Source organism: Vicugna pacos, chromosome X, assembly GCF_048564905.1.
Source record: "Vicugna pacos chromosome X, VicPac4, whole genome shotgun sequence".
Lineage (NCBI taxonomy): Eukaryota > Metazoa > Chordata > Mammalia > Artiodactyla > Camelidae > Vicugna > Vicugna pacos.
In genome coordinates this window covers 18088518-18101136 of record NC_133023.1, presented here as the reverse complement: position 1 = coordinate 18101136, position 12619 = coordinate 18088518, and the positions used below count along the sequence as shown (strand labels likewise).

Below are 12619 nucleotides of genomic sequence, written 5' to 3'. Positions count from 1 at the left end.
ATGGCCCATAAACTATCTAGGACTCCATCCTATCCCTCCACCCACCATTAGGCCTGTAGCTGTGGCCTCCAGTTAAACTGTACTGCCATCACCTGGAACAATAGTTCTCAACCGTATCGGAGGCCAACCACCTTTTAAAACAAACAGTTTAATCCTGAACTGTAAATCGTAGACACTATAACTTACCTACCTACCACATACTTTAAAAAAAGACGGTAAAGCCCCTTCTGTGATACACAGGGAATTAAAAGGTAAGTACTTCGGTAAAAGAAGGTCGTCTTACCTGCACATCCCTATGAAAACCGCTAGGCCGATCACTGGGCGATTCAGTGAAGAATTCTGATGCTTGCACCAAATACAGCGAGCCTGCATGTAGGCAAGGGCTACAAATGGGGACTCTCTAGGTGTGTGAAACTGGTGACGGACACCACGAGTAGTCCTGCCATAGAGAACAAACAAGAGAGCCCCCCCAAATGAATAATTCTTGGTGAAGTGATCGCGCAGAGAAGAAATGACCACCTTCCAGGACCTTGTCGGCAACAGAATTTCCGAGAAAACCGGTGCGTATTAAAGCCTCAGCAAAAACTCACGTATTTTCTCGCTGGCTGCTTGTGCGTTGGGGTGCATGCTTTCAAGGTCATATGGAAAGTGTCCAGCCGGCAGCCCTCAGCGGAAATGCGGAGACTAGGGCTGGAAGCGCCGGCCACGGGCCTCGCACCGGGGAAGGAAAACCGGAAGGCTTAGCTTGCGAACCACGCATGCGCACACACGCATGCGCCAGGGCGGGGCGGCAGGGTTGCGGGGTGTGCGGGAGGAGGGGGAAGGGTGAGCGTTCCACATCCACTTCCGGCCGTTCTGCAGCGCCACGAGGCGAGATCCACCGCGGTGGCTGCTTCCGCACATTTCGGTCTTTCTCCAAATCGCAAGTATTTTGCGCGCTGCTACTTTGGGAGCAGGTTTCTTGCTGTCCATTTTGAGGTGAGGCTGGGCGCTCCACTGCAGAGTGGCCGCGTTTGCAAGACTGTACATCCGTATTGCCGACAGGTTTTCAGCCCGGTCATCGATGCACTTACGTTGTCTCTTCTTTTAGGGCCCCTCTTTTGTACCACAATGCAGCAAGCTGTAGAAAGAGCTTTGGATCGTGCGGAGTACATCATTGAAAGTGCCCAACAGAGGCCCCCGAAAAGGAAACACTCATCTAGTGGGCAAACATCTCTCTTTGAAAAACTTCGTGACATTTACATTGAAGAATGTGGAAAAGAGCCTGCCATTCCGGAGGAAATGCGAAGCAACGTGAACTTGTTAGAGAAGCTTGTTCGGAGAGAGTCGTTGCCGTGTTTGGTGGTCAACCTGTACCCAGGAAAGGAGGGCTATTCCCTGATGCTCAAGGGAAAAAATGGATCATTTTCGGAGAGCATTCGGCTGCCTTATGAGGAAGGGGAATTACTCGAATACTTGGACGCAGAAGAATTACCCCCCGTTTTGGTGGATCTCCTGGAAAAGTCTCAGGTTAACGTTTTTCACGATGGGTGTGTCATAGCTGAAATCCGGGACTACAGGCAGTCCAGTAACAGGGAACCTCCCGGTTACCAAAGCAGGCATATTCTCTTACGTCCCACGATGCAGACTTTAGCCTGTGATGTAGAGGCCATAGCCAGCGATAACCAGAAATGGACCCAAGAGGACAAACTTTTGCTTGAGAGCCAGCTGATCTTAGCCACAGCTGAACCACTGTGTCTAGACCCTTCCATATCAGTAGCCTGCACTGCCAACAGAATGCTCTATAACAAGCAAAAGCTGAACACTCCCCCCATGAAAAGGAGCTTCAAGAGGTTTTCTTCTGCGTCTCTGAATCGACAGCTGGAGCTATATCATTGTTCACCTCCTCCAGAGCTAAGAGTGCTGGCTTCTTGCAAAAAAATAAGGGAAAGTAAAATAGGTGAGCATTATGGCCTCAAAAATTTTAAAGCAGGAAATTGTGTAGATACATGGAAACAGAGACCCTGTGACTTGGCAGTACCTTCTGAAGTGGACGTGGAGAAATACGCTAAAAGTAAGAAGCCTGTCACACACGATGACTCACAGCCAGCAGTCCGGCCAGCCCATGAGGTACAAGATGGTTCTGTATTTGGATATGAAGCTGCCCCTCAGTCCCAGGCCACAAAGCTGACCGTCAGGCAGCCCATTGATAATTCCCTTTCCTCGGGAAAAAGGTCTGGTAAGGAAGCCACACGGGAGAGAGGGCTGTTTCCCGCCCACTCCCCTGAAGATGGCCATTCCAAGAGTTTCGTGTCGGGGCTAAAGACTGATGCCAGGAAGGTGTTCATTCGGTTGGAGGAACTGGTCCAGGAGAGAGCCCAATGTCCAGGCCAGATGTCACCTGGCTCTGGTGGCTCAGCCGGTCTCAGGCAACTTTCTCCAAGGGAAGAACCAGAACAGCCTAAGACTGGGTGGGTTCAGTCTTCAGTGCTGGGCAGGGGAGCCAAACCTCCACCTCCCCCCACGAGGGTTCCCTGGCACCCAGGAAAGAGCTCCTGGGGTGACCGTTTTACTTCACTGCGGGCGGGTAGCTCTCCTGCGTCTCTGTCTCCTGCCCCTGCTCCTGAGCCACCGAGTACATCCTCTGTGGAGCTGAATGGAGTTATTTCGCTTCCTGCCGCCACCCCATCACAGAGGATCCCCGCCGCCGCCGCCGCCGCCGCCGTCCCCGCCGCCGCTGCCCCAGCCGCCGCAGCAGCCGGGATGGCGGCCCCCTGCGCCGGCCTGAGCGTCACCAGAGTGGCGGGCCCTGGTCGCGGAGGCCAGGCCTCGGGGAGCAGCTCCGCCACCAGGGCCACAGAGCCCGCAGGGATCCCGCCGGGCCACCTTCCTCCCCGAGCTGGGTCACCCAGTGCACCGCGGGCTCCTCCTCCAAGGCAGGTTCAACTGCTTTTGCAAGGTGCTCGCGGCCTCAGGCCCTTGGCCCTGGTGCGGCTCCCCCGCGGTTCCGTGCTCTGGAACAGCCAGCGCGGGGCCCAGCAGCCGCCGCCCCAGCGGCTCTACCAGCTGGTCCCAGAGCGGCCAGGGCAGCATCCCTCCGCCGCGGGTCCCTCGCTGCCAGCGTCACAGGGTCCGAGGGCACAGAGTTCGGTGGGTCCAAATACAGCCCTCCCTGCGCCGCGAGCCGTGGTCTTGGAGCGCAGCAGACCGCAGGGTTTCCTGCAGCCCCAGGCACTTGTGTTGTCTCAGCCGGGCTCCGGCCAGAGCGCCCCTAGGCCCAACCGCCCTCAGCAGAGGGCCCGGCGCGCCCCTGCTCTGCAGCTGCCCTGGAGGGTCGTGCAGTGCCAGGTGGCTGCGGCCACGGCCACGGCCACGGCAGCCCCGGCAGCCACGCCGGTGGCCACGGCGGCCCCGGCAGCCACGCCGGCGGCCACGGCGGCCCCGGCAGCTCAGCCCTCGCCCGGCCAGCAGACGGCCGGCCAGTCACAAGGTGCCGTGAATAGAGGCCCGCCAGGCTCTCCCAAGTCCTGAGTCCTGCCTTACCTTCTCCCTTTTTCACAGCACAGGAGCATCGACCAAATTAATTGTTTCAGCCTCATTTGGTGTTTGTTTTTTTTAATGTGTCGGTATTTCACTTTGTTAGATGTACAGACTTTATCCAGAGATGCCACCCCATGAGTTTTACTTAGAAACCGGGAAATGATGTAATAAACCGGGGTTGTTTCACCCAAGTCATTTTTTGGTGGTGGTTGTTGACAGAGGTATTTTTATTGTGATGTTCTCACGTGTAACCAGATCCAAACTAGGGTCAGTTGAAACTCCTGAAGCCTGGCGTTTCTCTAAAGCAATGAAACTGCAGTAGCAGTAAAGTCAAAATCAGTATCACTTTGACAAAATGAGTGTTTTTTATATGTTTAGAGAGGTTACAAAGACGTCAAATTTACCGTCTTCCCGGTTTTTAAGTGCAGCTCAGTAGTGTTAAGTGGATTCACACTGTTGTACAACAGATCTCTGGGGTTGTTTTCTTCTTGCAAAAGTGAAACTCTCTCCCCTTGTGGCACCAGCTCCCCTGCTCCCTGTCCCCCAGTCCCTGGCCACCACCCCTCTGTCTTCTGTGTCTCTGAGACTGAGTGCTTTAGATACTTCATAGAAGTGAGGTCCTGCAGGATTTGTCTTGTGTGACGGGCTCATCTCACTTAGCGTCCTGTCGCCGAGGTCCACTGGGTTGTAGCCACACGAAGGTCACAGCTCTTTATAAATGGTTTCACCATACGCAATATATACTGAAGTGACCTACGAGGTATTAGAAACATCTTTCAGAAGAACGCACTTCGGTATTTATTTCACTTAGAAGTTTTTTTTGCAGTGTATGATAAGCGATTTTTACACATTTGTTCTGGGGGGAAAAGCTAAAACGCCCCCACAATGATGCCTGTCACTTATATTGAGGCCATGGGAAATCTCCAAATAGGCGGGATGGGTTAGAGGCGCCTGCTTGTGTGGTGGTCCCCAGCCCTTTAAGAGGCTCCATCTGTGCTCGGTGACCCACAGAGCCCAGGTCTCCTCCAGGCTGCAGTCACTGGCCTTGAGAAGGTGCTTCTGGGACAAGCTGTTTTCTCTCTTTATAAAATCCTTTACGGTTTGTAGAACTCTGGGTTATTTGCAGCTAAACATCTGGAAATGAGTGTATTTGTTCACTTGTCAGATGTCCTCAGCCTTGTTAGATTCTAAAGTGGACCCCCCTTCCCTCCCTGGTTGGTCATCACAACTGTTCTCCCTGTTCCCTCATTTCTTCTTTTCTTCTTTGTCGTTTCACTGGGACTCAAAAGATCCTTGAACTTTTCTGTTTTCCTCTTTTCCCTTTTTTTTTTACTGTGATATAATTCACATAGGAAACAACCATTTTAAAGTGTACAGTTCAGTGGCATTTCCTGCATTTACAATGTTGTACAACCACCGCCTCTGTCTATTTCCAACTCCTCTTCCTCATTTCAAGAGCCACCTCTGCACCCATTCAGCACCCAGTTCCATCTTCCTCTCCCCCAGCCCTGGAAACCACAATTTGCATTCTGTCTCTGGGGACTTCCTCATTCTAGATTTTTCCTCTAAATGGAATCAAAGACTATGCGACCTTTTCTGTCTGGCCCTTTCCTCTTGGCATAATGTTTTTGAGGTTCATCCACCTTGTAACGCGTATCAGTACCTCCTTCCTTTTTACGGCAGAACGGCAGTCCCTTGTTTGTGTACACCACATCTTTTTATCTGTTGTCCACCGATGTGTATTTGAGTTGCTCCCACCTGTTGGCTATTGTGAATAATGTGGCTGTGAACATTTGTGTACCAGTGTCTGTTTGAGTGCCTCTTACATTTTGGTCTAAGTTTGAAGGACAGCCTGTCTACCTAAAATTATTTTTTCTCTAAGTATACATGTATGTTTCCTGCCTTTTGTCCTGAGAGAAGAAGGAAATTTGGTCTGGCAGTTCCAACAGAGAGGAGAGAAGAGACGGGTAACCGGTGCTTCTTACTTGGTTAACGCAGCTGTACTAAGGTGCTGCCGATCCTGTTAAGGAAAGATTCAGGCAACTTGAAGCCAACACGTCAGATATGCCATCGGGGTGACCCTGATCCCATTAAAGCTTTATGTAGCCCACCCTGGACATCTTCGGGAATGGTGCCTGCACTTTTACGAAGTGAACCAGTGCAATGGCCAGCTGCAAAGAAGAGTTTATGCCCCATGTCAGGAGCCAAGCTGAACTCAGAATCTCACTCGATTGGATGTACCTCCTCCCCCCCGTCCTCTCTGTGGTTCTTACAAGTAGTGCTCGAAGACCCCAAAGCTGAACTGTGCTTGAGTAATGTGTTCCCTTCCCAGGCCTGCAAGTAAATTCAGCTGTGTTTCAGATTACCGTTTGGTGGTCTTTATTTCCTTCTAATGATCCTCAACGAAGGTTGTGGCAAGGGCCACACTGATGAAGCAGGAAGAGTGTCACCCCTGAAATAAAATCCCGGAGTACGTATTCATTCAAACGGCTGTGTAGGGAGGACTTCCCACGTACCTTGTACTGTGATAGGCCCCATGTAGGGGGTGGGGGTGGGGAATACAGATACCAGAGAAAAGTGAAATACCTCTTCAGAATCTAGATCTTAATCAAAATTCATATCATTTTATCCTTTAGCAATTTAAGCTAAATTCCCCGTATGACAAAGTCGCAATAGAATAATGAATGTTACACCTCTAAAGATGGGTACACAATAGAGAAAACGGGAAGTAGCAGAAGAGTCAAGATTTTGGTGGCTCATCACCCTACCACGAGGCAGAGGTCAGGACACAGACCAAGGAGATGGTGGAAACAGGACTCCAGAGAGGAAACACTGCCCAGCTCATGAAGTCTGGTATGCATATCTGCACAAAGATTTTGTACTTGTTTATAAAGGTTAAGTTTAAAAAGCTATCATTCCATTTTAGATTGCTGTTTTGAGAAAGTCTTGGGGAAAATTCCCAATTGTCCTGAGACACTTTTATTTCTTAAAAGTAACAAAATCATGTTAGGTTCCTTGCCAGACAGTCTCCAAGGTCCTGGTTCCACTTGCCACCTCTCAGCTGATACCAATATCGTCTTTGGTTTTTGTTGTGCGTTGCCTCCTGAAACAGCGCCACAACCACCTGTTCATTAGAGAAAGCTGAGTATTCTTCCCGTCAAGGGAGAAGACAACCCGGACGGAGTCTTAGTAGTGTTTTCGGTAGTTTAATCTCTTTTTCCATAAAACCTAATAACATAATCCTTCATCTCCAGTACCTCAGTATTTGATCTGCAGGGAAAATGTAAAACTTAGCTGCTTTAACTGCATTTTGTAAAACACCTAAGCTATAAAATACAGGATTTTTTCCCTTTATTCTACCTGCTAGGCACTGTTCGATTTTTACATTTCAACTCACTCCGTCCTTGCAAGGACCATGTGAGGAAGGTACAATTAAGGATGAGGAAACAAGTCACTGGGAGCTTAAAGAATTTGCTCACGGTCACCCAGCTATGAAGTATCAGCGCTCAGATTTGGACCCAAGCCTTAAGGGGTCAGACCGTGTCCTTTACCACACTACCCTCTCCACTGCCTGACTGAGGGCAAGACATAGACCTGTCCCCACTGGGCTCATCCTTTGGTTGGGAAGACCTTGACATGGGGGTGAAATGTCACTTAGCGATATGTCGGTGTTTGAGGGGAGCTAATAACTGACATCTCCATTTGAAAGAGATTCAGGAGTCAGCCAGCCAGAAGTCAATATATCCTCTTCTTACGTGCTGCTTATATATTCAAGGACATAATTTAGATCTGGGCCAAGCCAGTTTCCTAGTACTGCACCGTTTATTAGGGAGATTCTTCTACTCACTCACAGACAGCCGGAGAACCTCAGACCCCTCCCCACAGGTCTGGCTCTCTGATTGGGGGGAACTGAGTGGGCAGAGCAAGGCCAATTTTGCTCTAATGAAGAGCTTCTTAACTCCTGGGCAATAGGCCTCTGGCATTTGGTGAAGACTATGGATCCTTTCTCAGAGTAACATTTTTATGTGCAGAAAAGAATACATTATACTACATTATATATAGTAAATATAATATCTAAATATATATAATAATATATAATATATAATAATGAGGCATTAGAAAGGAAGCCCATTACACTAAAATACAACCCTGAAAGTATAAATAAATAAATTTATGATAAATAATAAATGTGCTTCTTTGTTAATGCATTAAATAGTAAGATTTAGCAGTGGGACTACTAATTACCCTTGTTTCAAAGCAGTGCTGAGCAGGAATGATATTCTGGGGTATCTGCTGTATTTCATATATCTGAAATATATGAAAACATCTGTGATTTCTATTCGACACAAATTCATAGACACTGTTAATATTACTATGGTTTGTTACTGATATTCATTTGTAGGAAATATTACATTTCACTTAGAGGTCAGAGAATATAAAGACATAAGGCATTTTCTTTTCTCATTAAGTTCAGGGGCCCCCTGAAAGTGTCCATGGGCTCCAGGTTAGGAATACTCGCTCTAAGGGAAGCTCCTCCCTTTGAAAAAAAGTAGGTAATAAGCATCATCTCCAACAGCATATGTTACACGAACAAGACTGCAGGTGATGGTCAAGTTTGTTTACATTGTACATAGTGGCCAGATTACTGAATGGTGATCACAGCAGCTTGGAAAACAGTGGTTTGCAAGGCATGGATTATTCATTTACTCCTCAAAATGACCCTATTGGTAGTTAGTGTTGTTATCTCCATTTTCAAGTGAGGAAGCTGAGGTTGTGTCACTTGTCAAAGGTCCCACATCTAGCTAATGGGAGGGTCAGGATTTGAAATGCAGGAGGCCTGTTGCCCAGGTAGTTTGGCTCCAGAACCCATGGTCTTAAACCACGAAACTGAACCTGTTTAGTAGGTTTAGACAGCTAGTCTAGGAATACCTAGGGCTAGGTGTAACTGCCATTTATAAAGTTATTGCCCTAGAAGAATATTCATTTTTTTAGTTGAAAATGTTCCTTTTTATTTGGTTAGGAAAGGAATAGAAAAATATATTTTATGACTTCAATGTTAAAAGTGAAAAAGGGCATGTGGGATTGCTTAGGAGTAAACTCTGGTGAAATGCTTACTCATTAGAGATTCTATATTTAAGCACTGGTGTTAGAACAAATTCAACCTAGAAAAATACTTATAAATAAATCATTGGAAGACAGCCCTTCCATAGACCGGGGCTTCCTCCATATCGAGATCAGGAATTACCGAACACCCTGTAGTGGCCAGTCATCCACTGTATTGAATAAGCATTATCCCCAAGTGGCCTTACTCTGGATTGCTTGGACCACAAATCAGCTGGGGCTGGAACAGGTGGGAAAGCCAGGCTTCCACTGAACTCAGCTTTCTGATGGGAGGGCATGTCACTTCTAATGAGCTCTGTCGAGAACTGTGAAGGTCTGAGATTTTATGCTGCTTCTGAACCAACAAGTTAGCTTTTATTTCATGGATGCTGGCAGAAGACACCAGAATATTGGGTCAGAGACAGAGGACTTGCCCAGCCAAGTCCCCTGGGGACAACCCAGAGGTGTGCAGTGAATGCTGCATATGCAGTAGATGTGTGTCACAGGAGGAAAACCCAAGCTTAGGAAATAACAATATTTTTAAAGGGCTGCAAACAAGCCCAAATTTTGCTCTAGAGAGAGAGATTATCTTTATTATTACAGGTAACAAACACGTTTGTCTTTGGCTCCGTTAGGGAGATTCTCTCTCTCTTTCCTAAGGCTGTTCACTATGCAAACTTCCTTGGAAAGTTAGTTCAAAATAAAGGCTGTCAGTGTCTCTGCTCAAAAGACATGCACAAACAGGAGGAACATGGAGAAGTGTCCCCCAGTAGACTTCAAGTGCTGGCAAGTGGAATTCCCAGGTAACTCCTTTAAATAGCCAGTGTCCAACTCCAGACTGCCTGGCAATCAAGCAGTTTGTATGTCCCTTCACTGATAAGGTTGTTTTCTCATGTGCACTCTATAACAGGAGAGCAACACAGGTACAGGTTCCTCTACTGGTACATAAATCCATGCTGTGTATCCAGGAGGGTTTAGTGGATGATGGAAGGAAAGGGACCTGTGCTTTCTCTTGTCCTGTTACCTTGCCCTTGTAAGTTTTCCTTTCCCCCATTAAAGCTGATGACAATTTATTCCAAGCCCTGGTGCACAACAGGTGATACCCAAATTGTCTTAGTACAGTAGATAAAGAAAAATAACAGAGATCTAAGAGTTCCCAGCAGACAGAAGGAAGAAGATAAAACAGGACAGGCACCCAGCAAAACAGAACTGCTAGAGGAGGACAGATAACAACTTTTTAAAAATCGCAAACTTTCTGTAAATAGATGCTATGGCTTCAAACTTAAAAACACATTAGATGAATTAAGGGAGAGGCTAGCTACTGATGTGGCCAGAGTGAGTAATCGGGGTGAAGGAGAAAAAATATCTCAAGGCATAATGTCTCAAAAATACAAAAAGATGGAATTTATAAGGAGAAAAAGATAAGACACTTGGAGAATAGATCTAGGAGACATAGCAATTAAAAACAGGGTTAAGAAGGAGGGAAAGGCTTGCTGGGAATGTAAATTGGTGCAGCCACTATGGAGAACAGTATGGAGTTTCCGTAAAAATACTAACAATAAAGTTACCATATCTAGCAGTCCCACTCCTGGGCATATATCCAGAAAAGATAAAAACTCTACTAAAAGATACATACACCCCAAAGTTCAAAGCAGCACTATTTACAATAGCCAAGACATGGCGACAAGCTAAATGTCCATCAACAGGTGACTGGATAAAGTAGTTGTGAGATATATATACACACATACCCACAATGGACTATTACTCAGCCTTAAAAAAGAAGGAAATAATGCCATTTGCAGCAATATGGATGGACCCAGAAATTATCATACTAAGTGAAGTAAGTCAGACAGAGGAAGACAAATATCATAGAATATTACTTTTATATGGAATATTAAAAAATGACACAAACATTGATAAAACAGAAACAGACTCACAGACACTGGAAATCCCAGAAGCTAGAAGATGTTGAAATAACAACTAGAGACTACTTAGAGTAAAGGACTGCAACCCAAGAATCCCATACCCAGCCAGTATTTCATTCATCCATCAGGATAAAAAACATTTAAACAAATTTTTTAAGAATTAAAAAAGTTTAACAACCCCATGCTCTATTTGAAAAAAATACTCAAGAAATCATTCTAACCAAACAACAAATGAACAAAAATGGAGGCCTCACATACTGAAGTTGACATTAAATGGATAATGATTGGATTTCTGAAAATAGGTAATATGTAGTTTAATCTAAATCAATCATAAACAAATTCTTGGGATATGTAACATGAGTACTAGATAAGGATCCTTAAAACAAAAGAGGTTGCTGCAAAGGCAATTTTAATCATTATCTAGAACTAAACTATGTCAGAAAAACCTAGGCATTGGATGTGGTGAACATGGAGGTAGAGTGGAGAAAGAGCACTTGAAATTTCTTACTTGGAGCAAGAAGGGGAAGGGAAATTAAAATAGTCTAACAATATCATCTTATTGGGGAAGGGGATTCAGGGGAAAATAGACAGTCTTGGTGAGAAAAATAGCTGAGGGGTCTTATTTTCAAATAATGGTAACAGAATATGCAATTGATTAAGACCACCAGAGAATAACAAGTTGCCATTAAGAGGATGGAAAAATACAATGGAATATCCAAATTAATAAGGGTAAAACATAGAAGGGGTAGCAAATTAATAAAACCAGAAAAAAATAAGAAAAAGGAAAAATAAGAACCATCAAAGTCAAACGATAGAGCATAAATATAACACGAAAGGAATAAAGCCAAGTATACCAGTCATTTCAGTAAATGCAAACGGACTTAGAGCTACCAAAAGATTGAAAATGTCAAAATGAGTTTAAAAAAACAGTTATATGGTAAGCTATAAAAGATGAAGAGACAGCAAGGCCAATGCCATAAAAACCAGAAACGGCAATATTATGACCAGGAAAGGAGGAAATGAAGATGAAAGAGATCTACAAGAGACTGAAGAGGGACACTGCGGAACAGTAGAAGGCACAGCTGAAGAAGCAAGTGTCCGAAACGTGTGTGCTGAGCAACACAACAGCTAAATGCATAAAGGAGAAATCCTAGAATTGACTCTTGAAAGATGCCAACATTTACAGGTCAGGAAAAGAATAAGCTGGCTGAGAAGGCATGGCCGAGAAAGTAGAGGAAGAGCAGGAAGGCAGGCAGTGATCATTTCTGGAAGTCTCAACCAATATACAGGTACAGGCGACCCCAGCAACAGTGGTCAGACAGACTCTCCACCCAGGGCCAGCTCCAGGGTCCAAGAAGACAGAACCTGGGGGACAACATTCCCTTCCCCACAGGCAGGCTGAGGGAGACACGGGCCTTTTCACATCACCCTCCATTCTGTATCTGCAATTTGGAGCAGCTTGTAATTGGGATGCACAATGCAGAATTAGGTTCTTTATCTAAGTGGGAGTTTCGTAGGCTTGGAGTGTTGTTAAGAAAGGAGCAGCTGCCCGATGTATGGGTGACATTGTAGAACACACCAGTAGTGGAAATAAAAAGGGGGTGCCAGGGGGAGGGTACAGCTCAGTGGTAGAGTGAGTGCCTAGCATGCGCGAGGTCCTGGGTTCAATCCCCAGTGCCTCCACTAAAAATAAACAAACCTAATTACCTCCCTGCCAAAATAAATAAATAAATAAAGCACAAATGAAAAATAAATTTTAAAAAAGAACTTAAAAAAAGAAAATCACATTAAAAGAAAAAGAGGGTGCCCATTATTTCCCATTAAAAGATCCATTTAACTTTCTGAGACTTAAAAAGTCAGTCCATGTTAAGACAATGTACTGTTTCTGACCCACTAAAAATCCCCTTTTCTCTTCTATTGACTAATCAGGAATCTATATTTATTGTCAAGTTTTAGCAATAATTCTAGGGATTTTTTTTCCTGATATCTCTAGGAAATATAACTGTTAAATATTGGCAAATGCAGGTCAACTCTCATTTCAGTGCCATCAACTGTGCAGAGCTTTCATTTTTCAG

The 12619-nt window shown here is 45.6% G+C and overlaps 1 pseudogene; it reads left to right on the top strand.

Moving 5' to 3' along the window:
* The first annotated feature begins 917 nt into the window (after positions 1–917).
* LOC140692034 (transcription factor SPT20 homolog pseudogene) lies at positions 918–3510 on the top strand (annotated as a pseudogene).
* The last annotated feature ends 9109 nt before the right edge of the window (positions 3511–12619 follow it).